The following is a 19666-nucleotide window of genomic DNA, read 5'->3' on the forward strand; positions in this document are numbered from 1 at the left end:
CATAGAATGACCTTGATGTTGAGGTACTTTTGATTTTTTGTTCTCTTCAGGTGATTTAATTTCTATGGTTTAATTACTTTACACCTTATAACTATGGTTGCAGTTGCCTCCCCCGCCACCACTACCAGTGACAGACTATGAACTAGGGAGAATACAATGTATGAAAGAAAATGATGTAGTTTATAAATCACTTGGGTTGCCCACTTTAGTTGCTGATAAGGGAAATCAAGCTGAAGAGATTGAAAAAACAAAAAATAAAGATCGATATCCAGAGGAAGGCGATGAATATTTTCCAGAAAATGAGAGTGAAGATGCCAGCGATGATTAATTAAAGGTACTAGATTATTACTAAATCTTTTGGAAAGATATTTTTAGTGCTTTTGTATTAGTACACAATTTAGGGTTAAAGGATTTTGTAATGCTTAGTTGATAAAAGGTATCTTCATCTGTCGCAGCTCCTTCATAGCAATCTAGAACAAAACACAGTATGTAATGACGCTTAAGTTTCAATCAATTCTTGCCAATAGCCATAATTAAATCATAAAAAAACATATTATTACGACCCCTGCTAGTTATAATCTATATATCATTTCACATTATTAAATATTGATGAACAGAAGTTTTTGTGGTATTGAATTTATATAATATTTCATAATCATTAATTATGATATTTAAATGCTAAGGATTAATTTCCTTTATGCAGTTTCCACATGGTCTCCGCGTTTTAGCATCTCTATATAAATAAGTTCAATTTTCATTATTAATCAAGTGCAAGTAATTTTTCCATTCTGGTACTGACTATCATTTTTTATTTTAGAGAAAAGAAATTGTCAAGTCAAAGAAAGCTAGAACTAACAGGGAAGTTGGACCGACAACTCGGTCACGAGCTAATGCAGTAGTTCAAAGTGATGTCATTGTCACTGCAACAAAGAAGCAGCCCAACAAAGCTGGGAATAACAGGGAAGCGACTAGCTCGTTTAATCCACCAGTTCTAAAGCCAACATGTAGCAAAATGTTTAAAAAATCTGGCAATCATGAAGAAGTTGGTTCAGTTGCTGCTTATTTAGCAATGCGTGAGCATCAAAAGCAGAATCTTGCAGCTCCAACAATGGAAAATGTTCCTGAACTAGGCCAAGAAGGGATGGAAACCGAAGAAGTTGAAACAGGTATATGTTTTTGGATTGTTTACATGTTTTTGTAAGGTTATACATTGACTTGTATTCATTTTCTATAAACCTGGTATTTATGCAAAGTACAAGCTCCAAGAAAGCCTAGAGGGCGGTCAAAAATGAGTGCAGTTCATGCCAGAGGTCCTAATGAAAAAGTAGTCATTAATGTGAATGAAGATGGTCAGCCAATTTCTGATGAGCAGAAAATTGTGACGGAGTTGAGTAATTTTCTTGGAACACTATCCAAGGATAATGTATCTCTCACTTACATCAACTGGCATGTTGTTCCTGTGCAATTAAAGAACCAAATGCTGGAATATACTTTGGTAAATCTCTAAGACTTACTTGTGAATTTTAGTTGGCACTTTAGTAATTTTTTTTACTTGTGAATTTGTTGTTACTATGAAGGTCGAGCATATTAATTTCTGCTTTTAAATTAACTGATTTATTATTGCATCATCAGAACTTATTGCATCATCAGAACTTATTATCAAAACTTTGGTATATATTAATTTCTGCTTTTAAATTAACTGATTTATTATTGCATCATCAGAACTTATTATCAAAACTTGGGTATATATTAATTTATGCTTTTAAATTAACTAATTTATTATTTTATCATCAGAATTTATTATCAAAACTTGGGTTGATATTAATTTCTGCTTTTAAATTCACTGATTTATTTCTTTATATATGTATATGGTAGGCTAGGTATGTTATTCCGGAAGAAGGGCACAAGTGGGTCATGCACACACTTAATGAGTCTTGGAGGCGGTTTAAGTCTCTGATGAAAAAGGCACATTATAGGAAATATAGTACTGATGAGGAAATGATTGAGAACAGGCCCGACACAATTCCGCTTGAAGATTTTAAAATGCTTTTGAAGTACTGGGGGGATGAATCAGTTCAGGTACTATGCCCAATTTATATAATGTTAATATTGTTTTATGTGGAACATAAAAGTTGAAATGAGGAAAATTCATGATAATAATATAATTCAATGTAAATTAAATTAATGAGATTTAAATAATAATGGTTGGATATATTTGTTGATATATTTTTTATTGCTTTTCAATTTTAAGTCCCTAGCTGAGGATAATGCTGCACGTCGTAATACAATAACTGAGACACATACCATGGGGCCCAGAACTCATGCACAAGCTAAAGAAAAGCTGGTATGATTTTCTTGTTTTCACTGTTAGTTTAAAGTACATTTTTGTTCGGTCGAATATTAATTGGTCCATCGTTTATGCACTAAAAGTTTCTTGTATTGATACATGATAGAAAAAGAAGGACTTGAATATTGCCAAGCCATCTGATGCTGAAATCTACTTGGAAACCTATAAACGAGAACCAGGGAGAACTTACAAGACAAATACTGAAGAACTGAGAACAAAATATGTAAGTATAATATTATATTATACTGCTGTCATTTGAGTGCATGCTAGACTTCAAATATTAATATAGTCATTTCTTCTAGAGGCAAGTTCAGGAATTGGTGAATGATGGAAACATTGTTGAGGCCAATGCACTTGTCCATGGTGGTAAACTGTGACGTCCTCAATCTCGGGGTTAGGAAATGAGGACTCACACACCTCTACTCTAATAATTAAATATGCATAAACCCCGATTAACTACTAACAGGATCAAGATTACAACTACCAATCATAAAATATAACTTACAAACCCAAAATATTATTAAATAATCAGTATCGATTCCGGCTGGGAACCGACAGATAACCCATTGTATCTTTAAACACCTCTTACTAGGCGCGAGCTCACTCATAACCTGTACTACCTGCTCTGGCAACTGGAAGCCCTCAACACGGTAGGGACCACCAGGTACGCTTTTACGAGCAGTGCGCCTAAGCCTGACCATCTTCTTGCTTAACTGCCATGGTTAGATTAAGACAAAACAAGTGAGTAGAAAACTCAGCAAGTAACTATACATCAGTTCTACAATATCAATTCTCAATATACTTTGAACAAACTAGGGCATTCTATTTTAGCTAATCTAGGTGGCAGATTTCCATATATTTATTTTTGTTTTCTTTGGGATAAGGAAATGGTATCCGAAGAATAGTTGGGCTTTCAAGAAACAAAGCTCCAAACAGGATAAAAGCCGACATTCATCACAATTCATTATAGGATCAAAATAGATCTTTCGATAGAGGAAAGCAACAGTATTTCAAGATATAGAATCATTCATATGATCAACAATTTCAGGAATCAGGGTTCTGAGCTTTAAGCTCCACAATAACATAATCAACTCTTTTCAAAACAGTATAAACCATTTTCATTTCCAAAAATCAATTTACTGAATAAAAGTTTCAGTTCCCTTTTTAAATAATCATTTAGAACCCTTGATTGGATCACTTATCTTTCCATTTCATTATATATGGGTGATCAGCCCGTATCGACCTCCATTCCGGTCCTTAAGGTACCATTCTGCATAATTTCAGCCTTAAATTGGACTAGTCCCACTAGCCTCTTACCATGACTGGACTAGTCCCACTAGCCTCTTACGTCACAATCCAATCCATCAGGAATTCATTTGGAAAACCTTGAGTTGGAAAACAATAGGTTTTCTAAAATTCATTTTATCATTACCAAGCCTTTCAAATCATTCAGACTCTTTCAAGTCGAAACTCATTCTTAATTCATATTTTTAAAGAAACAAAGTTCAGGGAGTGAATCAAAGATACGCAAGGAACAATTCTCAAGAATTCTGTAGCAAGGATAATAAGGTACTAAATTTGAAGGATCAGTAATAGCTTAGGGATCATTAGGGTGATCAAGAGAAATAGGGTATCATTAAACAGAGTTAACCAAGACAATCAATATGATCAATATGATTCATGGGATTATAAGTAACTTGAACAGAAAGGTCTGGTTATCAATGAGTGAAATCAATAGGCTTATCAATAACAGGTTATCAAGAACAGGGATTCTTCAAATCAATATCAGGGTTTCATAAAGCAAGGGTTTCATACTTTAACAGTTCAATACTCTACATGATATGAACAACATTTCCTTTACAATCATTTATACAAGTAATCAGAGTTACTTGCCTGAAATTGCTTTCCTGAGGGTTGAACTACTGCCACCTAGTATACTTTTCCCTTTCCTAGCCCGAATGCCTTCACGCTCCGAATCTACAATAAAAACCAAAATCTTAATGAGATTCCCAACTCTCGTTCCCGGAACGATCACTCTATAAGATAACTCGATTATATTCTTGACTCGAACTATACGAGTATAGCTTATACAAATAAGCACACAGCACATAACACATAGCACAATTCTTTCTCGAAGTTTTTATATCCTTATATACCTAGCAATCAAAGCGTACTCGCTTGACCTAGGCTATTTCTCAAATCACACTAACACGACTCTTTTACGAGTACTAGACCCTATTTATAACCAAACATTTACGTGCATACTATCACATATATCAATCGACTTCATTCCCTTTTCTTTTATTCCTTAATTCGAACCACATAACACAATCAACTAAACAATCCATAGATATTCACATATACGCATCCAATTATTTCATTTTTGATTATCAAAAACCAAGTTTTGACCTTAAGTTCATATGGCCTATTCGGCCTTATTGCAAATACCCACCATAAGATCAATCAAATACTCACTTTAATTCACATAAACACGTATCTCATTCAACAACCTTTAAAGAACCACTCTCCTTTCTTTTAATCATAAAAATCCGAACCATAATCATACATATACAATCAAATTTCTCAAAAATCACACCATACAACTTTAGTTCTAGCATGATCCAACATTTAAACTAGCACCATTTTCTTTATTAACAAATTTCGAACATAAACACCACTCAATCATGGTCATGCAATCAAGTTCTCATTAGTCACTAAGATTTTTAGCAAAAATCAACTCAATTTTTCTTTTTAAGCCTAAGACCCATTCGGCTTTATGAAGAAAACACATATGCAAAGATCAATCTTGACATGCAAAGTCTTATATCACATTTTCAACTTGTTTTAAGCCTTAACTTAGTCATTACTCTCATTTTTTTATCAAGATTTCCGAAGCACAAAGCCAAACATCACCTAATGACTCAACTTTAATCAAATTATTCAATCAACATGCATGCATTCACTTAATCACAAATCAATCTCTTCTAAACCCATTTTCTATTCGGCAAAGATTCAAAATTCACATTATAGCTACATACAAGCTTTAAAGTGCATATAGCTCAAAAATCACATTATTTACTCAAAATCCTACCGGCTCTCCTTGGATCATGTCCGGTTGGTGGTCGAACTTAAGAGTGCCCATAACGGGTCTCCTCTTGAGTTTTAAACCATAAAATCACTTGAATCTACTCTTATGATCATATATCAAGAAATTATATTTCCTTGAACATAACCATAGAGATGGAACCTTAAACACTTATACAAACACTTACTTGTAAGTGAAATCTAAGAAGTATACCGAAAATGAAAGCTATAGATGGTTATATCTTTGAATTTTGATGAGTATTTGTTATTGCATGCAAGAGAGAGAAAAGAGATGGGGAGAGAGCCGCGAGAGAGAGAGAGTGTCTGAGAGAGAGGGAGAAAGAAAGAGAGGGAGAGATGCTCACGGAAAAGAAGAAAAGAAGAGGGGGGAAAGAAGTGAGCTTGTATTTATAATAAGGGCAAGGGTAGTTTAGTAATTTACTAATCCCTTTTCTTGCTTGATTTACTCTCTCTTTTTACTCCAATGAAATAGAAATTGAATGTTAAATATGTCTCTCTCAGAAAGTTGAAAATTATTGCAAATAACAATTTTAAGACGTAGATCTCGAAATTAGCTTTCCAACCATTACTCATAATAAGAATTTGAGCGAGCGGTTGATTTTATATGAATTTCGCTAACTCGCTTTAATAAATACCTTTTCCACATAAAATCGATTTAAAAATGCAAAGATCAACAATTAAATTCACTTATCATTTTTAAAAAGTCTCTAAGACCTCTACGAAGATAACAGAACAAATCCCATGTTTTTATCCATCTCAGATGATTTTATAAAAATGCACGAAGGTTAATTAAACCTTTACTTAAATCACATAATTCCTTTAAAATTCACAAAAATTGACACAGAACATATAATCATGCACACAGTCAAGCAATCACACGCATATAGTCACATAACGACTCAGGTCTGATCATAGAATATATCCCTCTTTAATATTTATCCTCTTTTACGCGTACCGGGTCACGTTCATCCCGACGGCCCGACGCTTAGCGTTTCGATTACGCTTCTCATTATCTTTGCCAATCAACACGTCTCTTAAGACGAAATACTTTATTCATTCACTTCACATATAATTCATATTTTATATTATTTAATTCCATATTAGGACGGGTTCCGTTCTTCCTGACGGCCCGACACCACAGCTCGATCTCTAAGCTGACTCTTTAAATTAGAATGTTTTTATCCACGCTCCTTAACTCTAGTATATAGATAAGGCAAATAATCATCGCTTAATCACGTAATCTCATCACATAACACATACTTTACTTTCTTAATTACGACACAAAATTCTTGGTCGTTACAATCTACCCTCCTTAAAAGGATTCTGTCCCCGGAATCTAGTCTAAGCAAATAGATGGGGATACTTTTCTTTCATTTCGCTTTCTAATTCCCAAGTCGATTCCTCGACTAGTGGATTTTTCCACAACACTCTAACTAGAGGTACAACTTTATTTCTAAGCGTCCTTTCTTTTCGATCTAAAATTTGCACTGGTTGTTCCACATAGGACAAATCTGGTTGGATTTCTACTGGTTCCAACTCGATCACATGGCTCGCATCGGCATTATACTTCTTCAGGAGAGATACATGAAATACATTGTGCAGATGTTACATTTGCGGCGGCAGCGCCAATTCATACACCACTTTCCCAACTTGTCGCAATACTTCAAATGGTCCAATGTACCTTGGACTTAGCTTTCCTTTCTTTCCAAATCGAGTTAAACCTTTCCAAGGAGATATCTTCAACAAGACCTTGTCTCCAGTTTCGAATTGCACATCTTTCCGCTCTTGATTCGCGTACTTTACCTGTCGATCTTGAGCTGCAATTAATCTCTTTCGAATCATTTCAACTTTTTCCTTCGTTTGCTGCACTAGCTCGGGGCCAATTAACTTGCGCTCACCAACTTCGTCCCAATAAGTAGGGGATCTACACTTTCTTCCATACAACGCTTCATAAGGCGGCATGCCAATACTTGCGTGATAACTGTTGTTGTAGGAAAACTCAATTAAGGGCAAATGATCATCCCAATTTCCTTTGAAATCTATTGCGCAGGTTCACAACATATCCTCAATTGTCTGAATTGTCCTTTCACTTTGTCCGTCTGTCTGCGGATGATATGCTGTACTCATTTTCAATTTCGTTCCCAAATGATCGTGGAATTGTCGCCAAAATCTTGAATTAAACCTTGGATCTCTATCAGACACGATAGATACAGGAACTCCATGACGCATCACGATTTCATCCATATACAATTTGACCAGCTTCTCTAATGAAAACCTTTCGTTTATCGGCAAGAAATGTGCTGACTTTGTCAACCGATCAATTACCACCCAAATCGCATCACGATTAGACTTGGTTTTAGGTAATCCTACCACGAAATCCATCGCGATATGTTCCCATTTCCATTCAGGTATGTCCAGTGGCTGAAGCAATCCACTTGGCCTTTGATGTTCCGCTTTAACTCTTTGGCACGTGTAACATTTGCTTATCCATTCCGCAATTTCCTTTTTCATGTTTGGCCACCAAAAATTTTCTTTCAAATCCTGGTACATCTTTGTACTCCCAGGGTGAATTGAAAATCTCGAGTTATGCGCTTCTTGTAAAATCTCGTGCTTTAGTTCCACAACATCAGGTATCCAAATACGTGAGTTAACACGGTATATCCCTTTTCCATCCTTTTGAGCTTTAATTTCTTCTCCCGTCAACTTATTCCTTTCGCAATTCATCACCTGCTCTTGACAGAATCTAATCTTTTCCAAAATTTCAGGTTGAAACCGTATTACATAAATGGCTTCACCTCCACATTCTGGAGTCTGCACCACTATTTCCATCTTTTCAAAGTCCTTGATTAATTCTTCTGATGACGTTAACATATTCAACTTTTCCTTTTGACTTAAAGCATCAGCTACCACATTTGCCTTTCCAGGATGATAGTTTATCGCACAATCATAATCTTTGATCAATTCCAACCACCTTCTTTATCGCATATTCAGTTCTTTCTGAGTAAAGATATACTTTAAGCTCTTATGATCCGTATAAATCTCGCACTTTTCCCCGTACAAATAATGCCTCCAAATCTTAAGGGCAAATACAATTACTGCCAATTCTAAATCGTGCGTTGGATACTTTTGCTCATGCGGCTTGAGTTGCCTTGACGCGTATGCTATTACCTTCCCGTGTTGCATTAACACGCATCCAAGTCCTTTATAGGAAGCATCACTGAATATCACAAATTCACCTTTATCATCTGGTAATACCAACACAGGGGCGGTTACCAATCTCTTCTTTAACTCTTGAAAACTTTCCTCACACTTTTCTGTCCAAATGAACTTCTCATTCTTTCTCGTCAATTTTGTCAATGGAACGGCAATCTTTGAGAAATCTTGCACAAATCTTCTATAGTATCCGGCTAATCCCAGAAAACTTCTAACTTCCGTCGGAGTCTTGGGTCTTTCCCAATTCATTACAGCTTCTATCTTGGCTGGATCCATTTTAATTCCTTCTTTATTAACTATATGACCAAGAAATTGCACTTCCTTTAGCCAAAATTCACACTTTGAAAACTTTGCATACAGCTTCTCTTTTCGCAGAATTTCCAAGGAAATCCTCAAATGCTCCTTATGATCTTCCTCCGTCTTGGAATAAATAAGTATATCGTCAATAAACACAATCACGAACTTGTCCAAATACTGCTTGAACACTCTGTTCATAAGATCCATAAATGCAGCTGGCGCATTCGTCAAGCCAAATGCCATCACCAAAAACTCATAATGTCCGTATCTTGTTCGGAACGCTGTCTTGGGTATATCTTCCGCTTTGATCTTTAATTGATGATACCCAGATCTTAAATCAATCTTTCAGAAACATGAAGCTCCTTTCAATTGGTCAAACAAGTCCTCAATCCGCGGTAGAGGGTACTTATTCTTGATCGTCAACTTATTCAGTTCACGGTAATCGATACACAATCGCATACTTCCATCCTTCTTCTTTACAAACAACACCGGTGCGCCCCACGGGGATACACTCGGTCGGATTACTCCTTTGTCCAATAACTCTTGCAACTGAGCTGCCAATTCCTTCATTTCAACCGGTGCCATGCAATAGGGAGCTTTCGACACTAGTTCCGTACCAGGAGCCAATTCAATCGTAAACTCGATCTCTCTGTCTGGAGGTAGTCCAGGCAATTCATCAGGAAACACGTCCAGAAAATCTCTTACTACCGGAATATCGTCGATCCTTACAGATTCTTTCTCCACGTCCACGACATGAGCCAAATAAACTTCACATCCTTGACGCATTAATCTTTTCGCCTCAATAACCGTTAGAAATTTCTTTTCTTGCCTCCTTCCTTTAAATATCACTTCCTCACCATCCTTGGTTTTTAACTTCACTTTCTTATTTTTACACTCTATTTGCGCCTCATAATTTGACAACCAATCCATTCCTAGAATAACCTCAAATTCTCCTAACTTAAAAGGAATTAAGTCAGCAGAAAAGTGCCGACCTTCTATAGACATATCACAGCCAGGACAAAACTTATTAACAAGAACTTTCTCTTGATTGGCTACCTCTATAATCAAATTAGGCACTAGTGGGTACGCAACACAATTTAACTTATCGAGAATGCTTTCAGAAATAAAAGATCTGGTTGCTCCAGAATCCATCAAAACTTTTACTTCTACTGAGTTTATAACAAGCATACCTGCTACCACGTCCACATCTTGCACCGCATCTTTCATTGTCATGTTAAAGGTCCTAGCTCTGGGTTGAGCTGATGGTGCTGGGAGAGACGGCGGTCCAGCAATTCTGAGAACATTAGCCTTCTGCACAGGCTCCTTGCAATTTCTAGCCATATGGCCTACCTTGCCACACTTGAAACAAGCCAAATCAGGCTTCCTTATTTCATGTGAACATTCTGAAGAATAATGCCCCTTCTGGTTGTACTTAAAACATGTTATATCCAGCTTATTACACCTCCTGGGTGTCTCTTTCCACAGTTCCTGCATTCTTGCATCTGGGGCCTGCTATCCTTTCCCGGTTGTCCAGCTTTCTGGAAACGGTTCTTCTGAGCTCCATTCCCGGGTCTAAACTTCTGAAACTTTTTGTTCTGACCTCTACCATTCTTTCCAAACTTTCCTCTGAACTTTGAACTTCCTTGCTCTTGCTCAGAGCTTTCAAACTTCCTCGTTCTTCCTTCATTTTCTCTTCGAGCAGCTTCCCGCTCACCTTCCACTATCATTGCCTTCTGAACCAAAGCAACATAGCTCTTGATCTCCAACATTGCTATTTGACTCTTAATCCACGGCTTAAGTCCCTGTTGGAACTTCTTAGCCTTCTTCGCTTCAGTATTTACGTACTCTGGTACGAACCTTGACAATTCTGAAAACTTCACCTCATATTCTGCTACCGATATTTCCTCCTGTCTAAGATCCAAAAATTTCATCTCCAACTGATCTTGCATATAACTTGGCAAATATTTTTCCAGAAACATCTCAGTGAACTTCTCCCAAGATAAGTCTTTGCCTTCCAACAACGCCTTAGAAGACTCCCACCAGAAACTTGCTTCATCCCTCAAATAATAACTTGCGTACTGAGCTTTCTTATCGTCCTTAACTTCGGCTAGCTCAAAGGCTTTTTCCATCTCTCTCAACCACGACTGTGCTTTAATCGGATCTGGAAAACCTAAGAACTCTTGAGGATGAACAGATTGAAAGTGCTTGAAATTTCCAACTTTTGGGGCCACAGGTTGTTGCAAAAGCTGAGCAAGTCTGTTCATCAAGGTGGTTTCTGGGTTTATTTCTGGGTCTTGGGTGGGAATTTCTTCTTCTTGGTGATCTGGTGAGTTGGCCATTTCTTACAATCCTGATTGAGCAATTAATTAGCAATACGATAGCATGGCATATATATATAACAATAATTTTTATGAAATCTCTTTTGTGGGTTTTAAGTTTTACCCAATTTGCACATGCAATCCTATTACTACATAATTCTCATATCAGTGTTGTTTTATCTGGCACGGAATAGGGTTTTACGATCTTTAGACATGGTTGTATGAAAACATAGCTGTATTTAAAACATGGCATTGAGAACAGTTTATAAGATAAACAAGGTGCACAAAGGAAAGCAAGATAATAGATTTATTTAAATCAAGGGTTACATAGGAAATATTCTGGATTTTAAGGTTCTGAAAAAAGGTACAATAAATAGCAGGGTTAAACAGAGGAAAAACTGGAAAACATCCCCTTATCTACCCCTAACTTCCAACTACTACTACTACTACACTGGTCTGAAATACAATAAGATAAATGAAAAAGGGATCCCGGCATCTGACCAAGTATCCCAAGGCCTACCGGCGCTGAAAACAACAACAACAATCTACGGGCTCAACCAACAGTCCCGTCTAATCATCTAGGATCTCTCTCAACACAACCAACATCCAGCGAATGATCTTATACAGCCTCCGGGCCTCAGCATCAGCATCACTAGTGGATGGTCCCTCATCCAATCTCCTCCTGGCAACCTGCTCCACCAACTGAATCCTAGCTCTCCACTCCTCTACCAACACTAAAGTCCTCTGCCTAGAGTCTCAAATCAACCTATCTACCAAAGCTCCCAGCTCAGGAATGCGGGAGTACACAAAGTCTCGGTCCTGGGCTAACTTGCCACCAATACTGACAGGAACAGTCTTAGGCATCTCCGACTCTGGCTTAGGGGCAGGGGTCTCTGAATCAGGCCTCAAGGGTGAAATCTGCATGGGGATCTCACTACTCTCAGAAGGGTCCTCCTCTGGGTCTGAACTAACATATACAGGCTCCTCTGGAGAGGGTGGAATAGAGTCCACAGGGGTACCAGTCAAGCTAATCTCTGAGTCTGAGTCACTACCACTACTAGGATCCTGAGAGAAAATATAAAACAGCAACCAAGAAACAATGTTAGGGTCAAATAAAGCTTCCAGCTAACTCACACCCTATCTCTAGTTTCTGCTTTACCAATCAAACACTTTCCTTAGACTATACCTAATAGTCTAACTCAACTCTACATGAGTCGAACTCTCTCGCGATATAGATATATTCCCAAAATACCCCTTTTTAAAACCTAACTTGTCTCAGGGACTAGATCCTGTAGCTCTGATACCAACTTGTGACGCCCTCAATCTCGGGGTTAGGAAATGAGGACTCACACACCTCTACTCTAATAATTAAATATGCATAAACCCCGATTAACTACTAACAGGATCAACAGGATAAAGTATGAGACAAGATTACAACTACCAATCACAAAATATAACTTACAAACCCAAAATATTATTAAATAATCAGTATCAATTCCGGCTGGGAACCGACAGATAACCCATTGTATCTTTAAACACCTCTTACTAGGCGCGAGCTCACTCATAACCTGTACTACCTGCTCTGGCAACTGGAAGCCCTCAACACGGTAGGGACCACCAGGTACGCTCTTACGAGCAGTGCACCTAAGCCTGGCCATCTTCTTGCTTAACTGCCATAGTTAGATAAAGACAAAACAAGTGAGTAGAAAACTCAGCAAGTAACTATACATCAGTTCTACAATATCAATTCTCAATATACTTTGAACAAACTAGGGCATTCTATTTTAGCTAATCTAGGTGGCAGATTTCCATATATTTATTTTTGTTTTCTTTGGGATAAGGAAAGGGTATCCGAAGAATAGTTGGGCTTTCAAGAAACAAAGCTCGAAACAGGACAAAAGCCGACATTCATCACAATTCATTATAGGATCAAAATAGATCTTTCGGTAGAGGAAAGCAACAGTATTTCAAGATATAGAATCATTCATATGATCAACAATTTCAGGAATCAGGGTTCTGAGCTTTAAGCTCCACAATAACATAATCAACTCTTTTCAAAATAGTATAAACCATTTTCATTTCCAAAAATCAATTTACTGAATAAAAGTTTCAGTTCCCTTTTTAAATAATCATTTAGAACCCTTGATTGGATCACTTATCTTTCCATTTCATTATATACGGGTGATCAGCCCGTATCGACCTCCATTCCGGTCCTTAAGGTACCATTCGGCATAATTTCAGCCTTAAATTGGACTAGTCCCACTAGCCTCTTACCATGACTGGACTAGTCCCACTAGCCTCTTACGTCACAATCCAATCCATCAGGAATTCATTTGGAAAACCTTGAGTTGGAAAACAATAGGTTTTCTAAAATTCATTTTATCATTACCAAGCCTTTGAAATCATTCGGACTCTTTCAAGTCGAAACTCATTCTTAATTCAGATTTTTAAAGAAACAAAGTTCAGGGAGTGAATCAAAGATACGCAAGGAACAATTCTCAAGAATTCTATAGCAAGGATAATAAGGTACTAAATTTGAAGGATCAGTAATAGCTTAGGGATCATTAGGGTGATCAAGAGAAACAGGGTATCATTAAACAGAGTTAACCAAGATAATCAATAGGATCAATATGATTCATGGCATTATAAGTAACTTGAACAGAAAGGTCTGGTTATCAATGAGTGAAATCAATAGGCTTATCAATAACAGGTTATCAAGAACAGGGATTCTTCAAATCAATATCAGGGTTTCATAAAGTAAGGGTTTCATACTTTAACAGTTCAATACTCTACATGGTATGAACAACATTTCCTTTACAATCATTTATACAAGTAATCAGAGTTACTTGCCTGAAATTGCTTTCTTGAGGGTTGAACTACTGCCACCTAGTATACTTTTCCCTTTCCTAGCCCGAATGCCCTCACGCTCCGAATCTACAATAAAAACCAAAATCTTAATGAGATTCCCAACTCTCATTCCCGGAACGATCACTCTATAAGATAACTCGATTATATTCTTGACTCGAACTATACGAGTATAGCTTATACAAATAAGCACACAGCACATAGCACATAGCACAATTCTTTCTCGAAGTTTTTATATCCTTATATACCTAGCAATCAAAGCGTACTCGCTTGACCTAGGTTTTTTCTCAAATCACACTAACACGACTCTTTTACGAGTACTAGACCCTATTTACAACCAAACATTTACGTGCATACTATCACATATATCAATCGACTTCATTCCCTTTTCTTTTATTCCTTAATTCGAACCACATAACACAATCAACTAAACAATCCATAGATATTCACATATACGCATCCAATTATTTCATTTTTGATTATCAAAAACCAAGTTTTGACCTTAAGTTCATATGGCCTATTCGGCCTTATTGCAAATACCCACCATAAGATCAATCAAATACTCACTTTAATTCACATAAACACGTATCTCATTCAACAACCTTTAAAGAACCACTCTCCTTTCTTTTAATCATAAAAATCCGAACCATAATCATACATATACAATCAAATTTCTCAAAAATCACACCATACAACTTTAGTTCTAGCATGATCCAACATTTAAACTAGCACCATTTTCTTTATTAACAAATTTCGAACATAAACACCACTCAATCATGGTCATGCAATCAAGTTCTCATTAGTCACTAAGATTTTTAGCAAAAATCAACTCAATTTTTCTTTTTAAGCCTAAGACCCATTCGGGTTTATCAAGAAAACACACATGCAAAGATCAATCTTGACATGCAAAGTCTTATATCACATTTTCAACTTGTTTTAAGCCTTAACTTAGTCATTACTCTCATTTTTTTATCAAGATTTCTGAAGCACAAAGCCAAACATCACCTAATGACTCAACTTTAATCAAATTATTCAATCAACATGCATGCATTCACTTAATCACAAATCAATCTCTTCTAAACCCATTTTCTATTCGGCAAAGATTCAAAATTCACAATCCTAGAACCAAACAATGACATGCATCACTAACTCCTCTTTTAAATCAACATGCAACTCTATTTCTTACTAATTAAACTTAGTTTGCACCAAGATCAAGTCACAAAATTCAATTCCCTTTTTATTAGCATAAAAGCCAAACCAAAACCTCAACATGCAATCTTCAAATTCGATTTCTTAAGCATCCAATCAAGTACACAAGTCCACATACTATTAAAACAATCATAGCAATCCTTTTATCACTTAAATTTCAAAAGAAATCCAAAGCCCTATTTGAATTTTTCAAGAATCCAAGACATGCAAAGGCTACATACAAGCTTTAAAGTGCATATAGCTCAAAAATCACATTATTTACTCAAAATCCTACCGGCTCTCCTTGGATCATGTCCGGTTGGTGGTCGAACTTAAGAGTGCCCATAACGGGTCTCCTCTTGAGTTTTAAACCATAAAATCACTTGAATCTACTCTTATGATCATATATCAAGAAATTATATTTCCTTGAACATAACCATAGAGATGGAACCTTAAACACTTATACAAACACTTACATGTAAGTGAAATCTAAGAAGTATACCGAAAATGGAAGCTATAGATGGTTATATCTTTAAATTTTGATGAGTATTTGTTATTGCATGCAAGAGAGAGAAAAGAGATGGGGAGAGAGCCGCGAGAGAGAGAGAGTGTCTGAGAGAGAGGGAGAAAGAAAGAGAGGGAGAGATGCTCACGGAAAAGAAGAAAAGAAGAGGGGGGAAAGAAGTGAGCTTGTATTTATAATAAGGGCAAGGGTAGTTTAGTAATTTACTAATCCCTTTTCTTGCTTGATTTACTCTCTCTTTTTACTCCAATGAAATAGAAATTGAATGTTAAATATGTCTCTCTCAGAAAGTTGAAAATTATTGCAAATAACAATTTTAAGACGTAGATCTCGAAATTAGCTTTCCAACCATTACTCATAATAAGAATTTGAGCGAGCGGTTGATTTTATATGAATTTCGCTAACTCGCTTTAATAAATACCTTTTCCACATAAAATCGATTTAAAAATGCAAAGATCAACAATTAAATTCACTTATCATTTTTAAAAAGTCTCTAAGACCTCTACGAAGATAACAGAACAAATCCCATGTTTTTATCCATCTCAGATGATTTTATAAAAATGCACGAAGGTTAATTAAACCTTTACTTAAATCACATAATTCCTTTAAAATTCACAAAAATTGACACAGAACATATAATCATGCACACAGTCAAGCAATCACACGCATATAGTCACATAACGACTCAGGTCTGATCATAGAATATATCCCTCTTTAATCTTTATCCTCTTTTACGCGTACCGGGTCACGTTCATCCCGACGGCCCGACGCTCAGCGTTTCGATTACGCTTCTCATTATCTTTGCCAATCAACACGTCTCTTAAGACGAAATACTTTATTCATTCACTTCACATATAATTCACATTTTATATTATTTAATTCCATATTAGGACGGGTTCCGTTCTGCCTGACGGCCCGACACTACAGCTCGACTTCTAAGCTGACTCTTTAAATTGGAACGTTTTTATCCACGCTCCTTAACTCTAGTATACAGATAAGACAAATAATCACCGCTTAATCACATAATCTCATCACATAACACATACTTTACTTTCATAATTACGACGCAAAATTCTAAGTCGTTACATAAACCTCATGGACGAAATTGGTTAATGGGAAGAAAGGGTAAAAAACCTACAAATGATACGACTTATGCTGCTCCTTCAGACCAGTATGTGCAGAAGTTGTCTGCAAAAATAAAGCAAGAACTTGAATCTGATTTGGAGGCCAAGGTGAACGCAAAAGTGCAGGAGAATATGTCGTGGATGTTGAAAAAGCTAGGTGAAGCTAATCCAAGTCTTAAGTTCGACATTAAAGACTTGTGTGCCACTGCATTAAGTGATCAAGATGACAACGGTACTCCTATTACTCAAGGCGGCACCGAAATTTAGACTATCCTTATGTCACTGGACCTAATATATATAGATTGTCATTTCTTTTAAATGTTAGACTTAATTTTGTGTGCTTTTTGGCACATTGGACAACTTGTAATGATTTTAATAGTTAGTATGATGTTGGGGTTAGCTGTATTTTATGGATGGGCTTGTACTGGGTGTAATAACCCCAAAAATTTTGGACTTTTTGTAACCCTTATGAATAGTGATTTTGCTGATTATGCTGAATAAAAAAACTTTTCATGCCACACTATGTAGGGGTTCTTTTATTGATATTCTGAGATCTTATTAGTACGCTATATGGTATATAAGTGTATGTAAAGATCGTCAGAATCCAAATTCAAACACTTTGATTTTCCCGAAAACCCACCAGATACAGAAAGAATTAAGTATAAGGTAACATGATTAAAATGATTTTAATTCAAGGATTATAATAAAGGATCATAAAAGGAATATAAAATATTGAGAAAGGTTTAAAGGAACCTAAGTAATGAGATCCCGGGTATGATCCCTCAAACGATAAACGAGAACGAAAGTTAAGCGAACCGTATAACAGATAAGCGGTCATTAGCCAAGTAATTAGGGGTTAATCAAAGAGGTTAGTGGGTGATGATGTCATCACACCAATAAGAAGAAGACAAGTGTAAGAATATGACATAAGAAAGATGACATAGGCATGGTGACATAAGCATGACAAATGGAGGGATTGGTTGGTTGAATGAGAGCCATTCATTTGTTACCATGGTAAAAAGTTAATTAACAAACAAAACAATAGAAACCAAGCCAAAATAAATCATAACACCAAAAAAAACACAAATCACTCCCATTTCCAAGCAAAAAGCTCTCGGCTTCTTCACTTTTTCAAAGACAAGAAAATCAAAATCCAAGATCCAAGCATTGTTAAATTGTGAGGTAATTATCCAAGGTTCCTTATGCATAGATATAGCTATCCTATGAATCTAAGCTTCCATTTCCTTCACAATCTCTTCCAATAATTCATGGAAGAAGAGGGTGAATAGTGTTTTCAAGATCTTGAAATTTTTTGATCTTGTGTTTTCTTTAGATAAAGCTTTAGTAAGGATTTTCAAGGGCTGTTTCAAGCTCCTTAAGTTACTTCTACTCACCAAGGAAGGTATAATCTCATACCCTAACCTTACTTTTGATTATTTACAGTTTTTTTATGATAGGTTTAGTTCTTGGGAGTAATGATTCATGTATATTTAGAGTTGGGTTGGTTTTGTAATGAGTTTGAAGTTGTAAATCTTGATTATTGGTTAATGAACTTAAGTATAAGCTTTTAGTTCATGTTTGAGGGTAGTATAAATTGGAAATCTTGAGATGTTGGGGCTGTTATAGTAAATTATGGATGGAGTTTGGTTGTAGTGATGATTGTGGGTTGATTTGTGGATTGATTGGAATGGTATAAATTTGGTAATTGCGTAAACATAGCCGTCGTAATGCCCGATTAACCTTAGACTGTTTTTGTTCTTAACTTAATGACCCGTGAACTCACTTTTCGGTTTTGACCATTGCCATGATTAGATAGTTCATGTTACGAGCTTCATTTTGATATGTGGTTCGCTTGAATCCGATGTACGGTTTAGGAGATATGACCGTTTTAAGTAACGGCGTTTCGCGAATGAACCATTACCCCTCGCCTTACTTTGAAACCTTGGTTAAGGCCCTTAAATGACTAATTGGAGTAAGAAACAATTATGTAAAGTGTATTAGGCAGTTGGTAGGGTACTCGCGAAAGAATCGCCTTAAAATTCTTAATGGTTAATTTATTAAAAATGGTGGAGCCGAGGGTACTTGAGCGACTTAAGTGAATCATTAAGCGCAAAAGCGAATGTTAGGGTCTAGTTGGTTAAAGTAAAGATTCTTAAGCGACTTTGGTTTAATTCCAACTTATATGTTGTTTATAGGTTACCAGACTCGTCTCAAGCCTTTTACCACCCCAGTCGCTTAGGCAAGTTTTCTACCCGTTATACTGTTGTTGTGATGTATATATGTATATGCATTATCTTGTGATAAGTGCATGATTGTTATTAGAAAATCTTGCGATATATTGGAGCATGCTGATATGGTATATATGCATGCCTGTTTCATAATCTTGATATCTTGTTATCAATTCAAATGCTTGTAAGTTGCATAATACCTATGCTAGAGATAAGCAGTAGTTGCGTATACACTTAGTATAGGGGACCCAAAGGTGTACATTTTCAAAACCGGGAGTCGATCTTCCCGAGTATAATATATATATATATATATATTTATATATATACATATATAGTTTTCAAAACTAGTAATCGAATAAGGTTTATTCGATAACTTTATTTTATTTAATGAATATTATTTTGAATATTCATTCGAGGACTTATGACTCCGCTTCTTTTATTAAATAATATTCTTTATT

Source organism: Apium graveolens, chromosome 7 (genome assembly GCF_009905375.1).
Source record: "Apium graveolens cultivar Ventura chromosome 7, ASM990537v1, whole genome shotgun sequence".
Lineage (NCBI taxonomy): Eukaryota > Viridiplantae > Streptophyta > Magnoliopsida > Apiales > Apiaceae > Apium > Apium graveolens.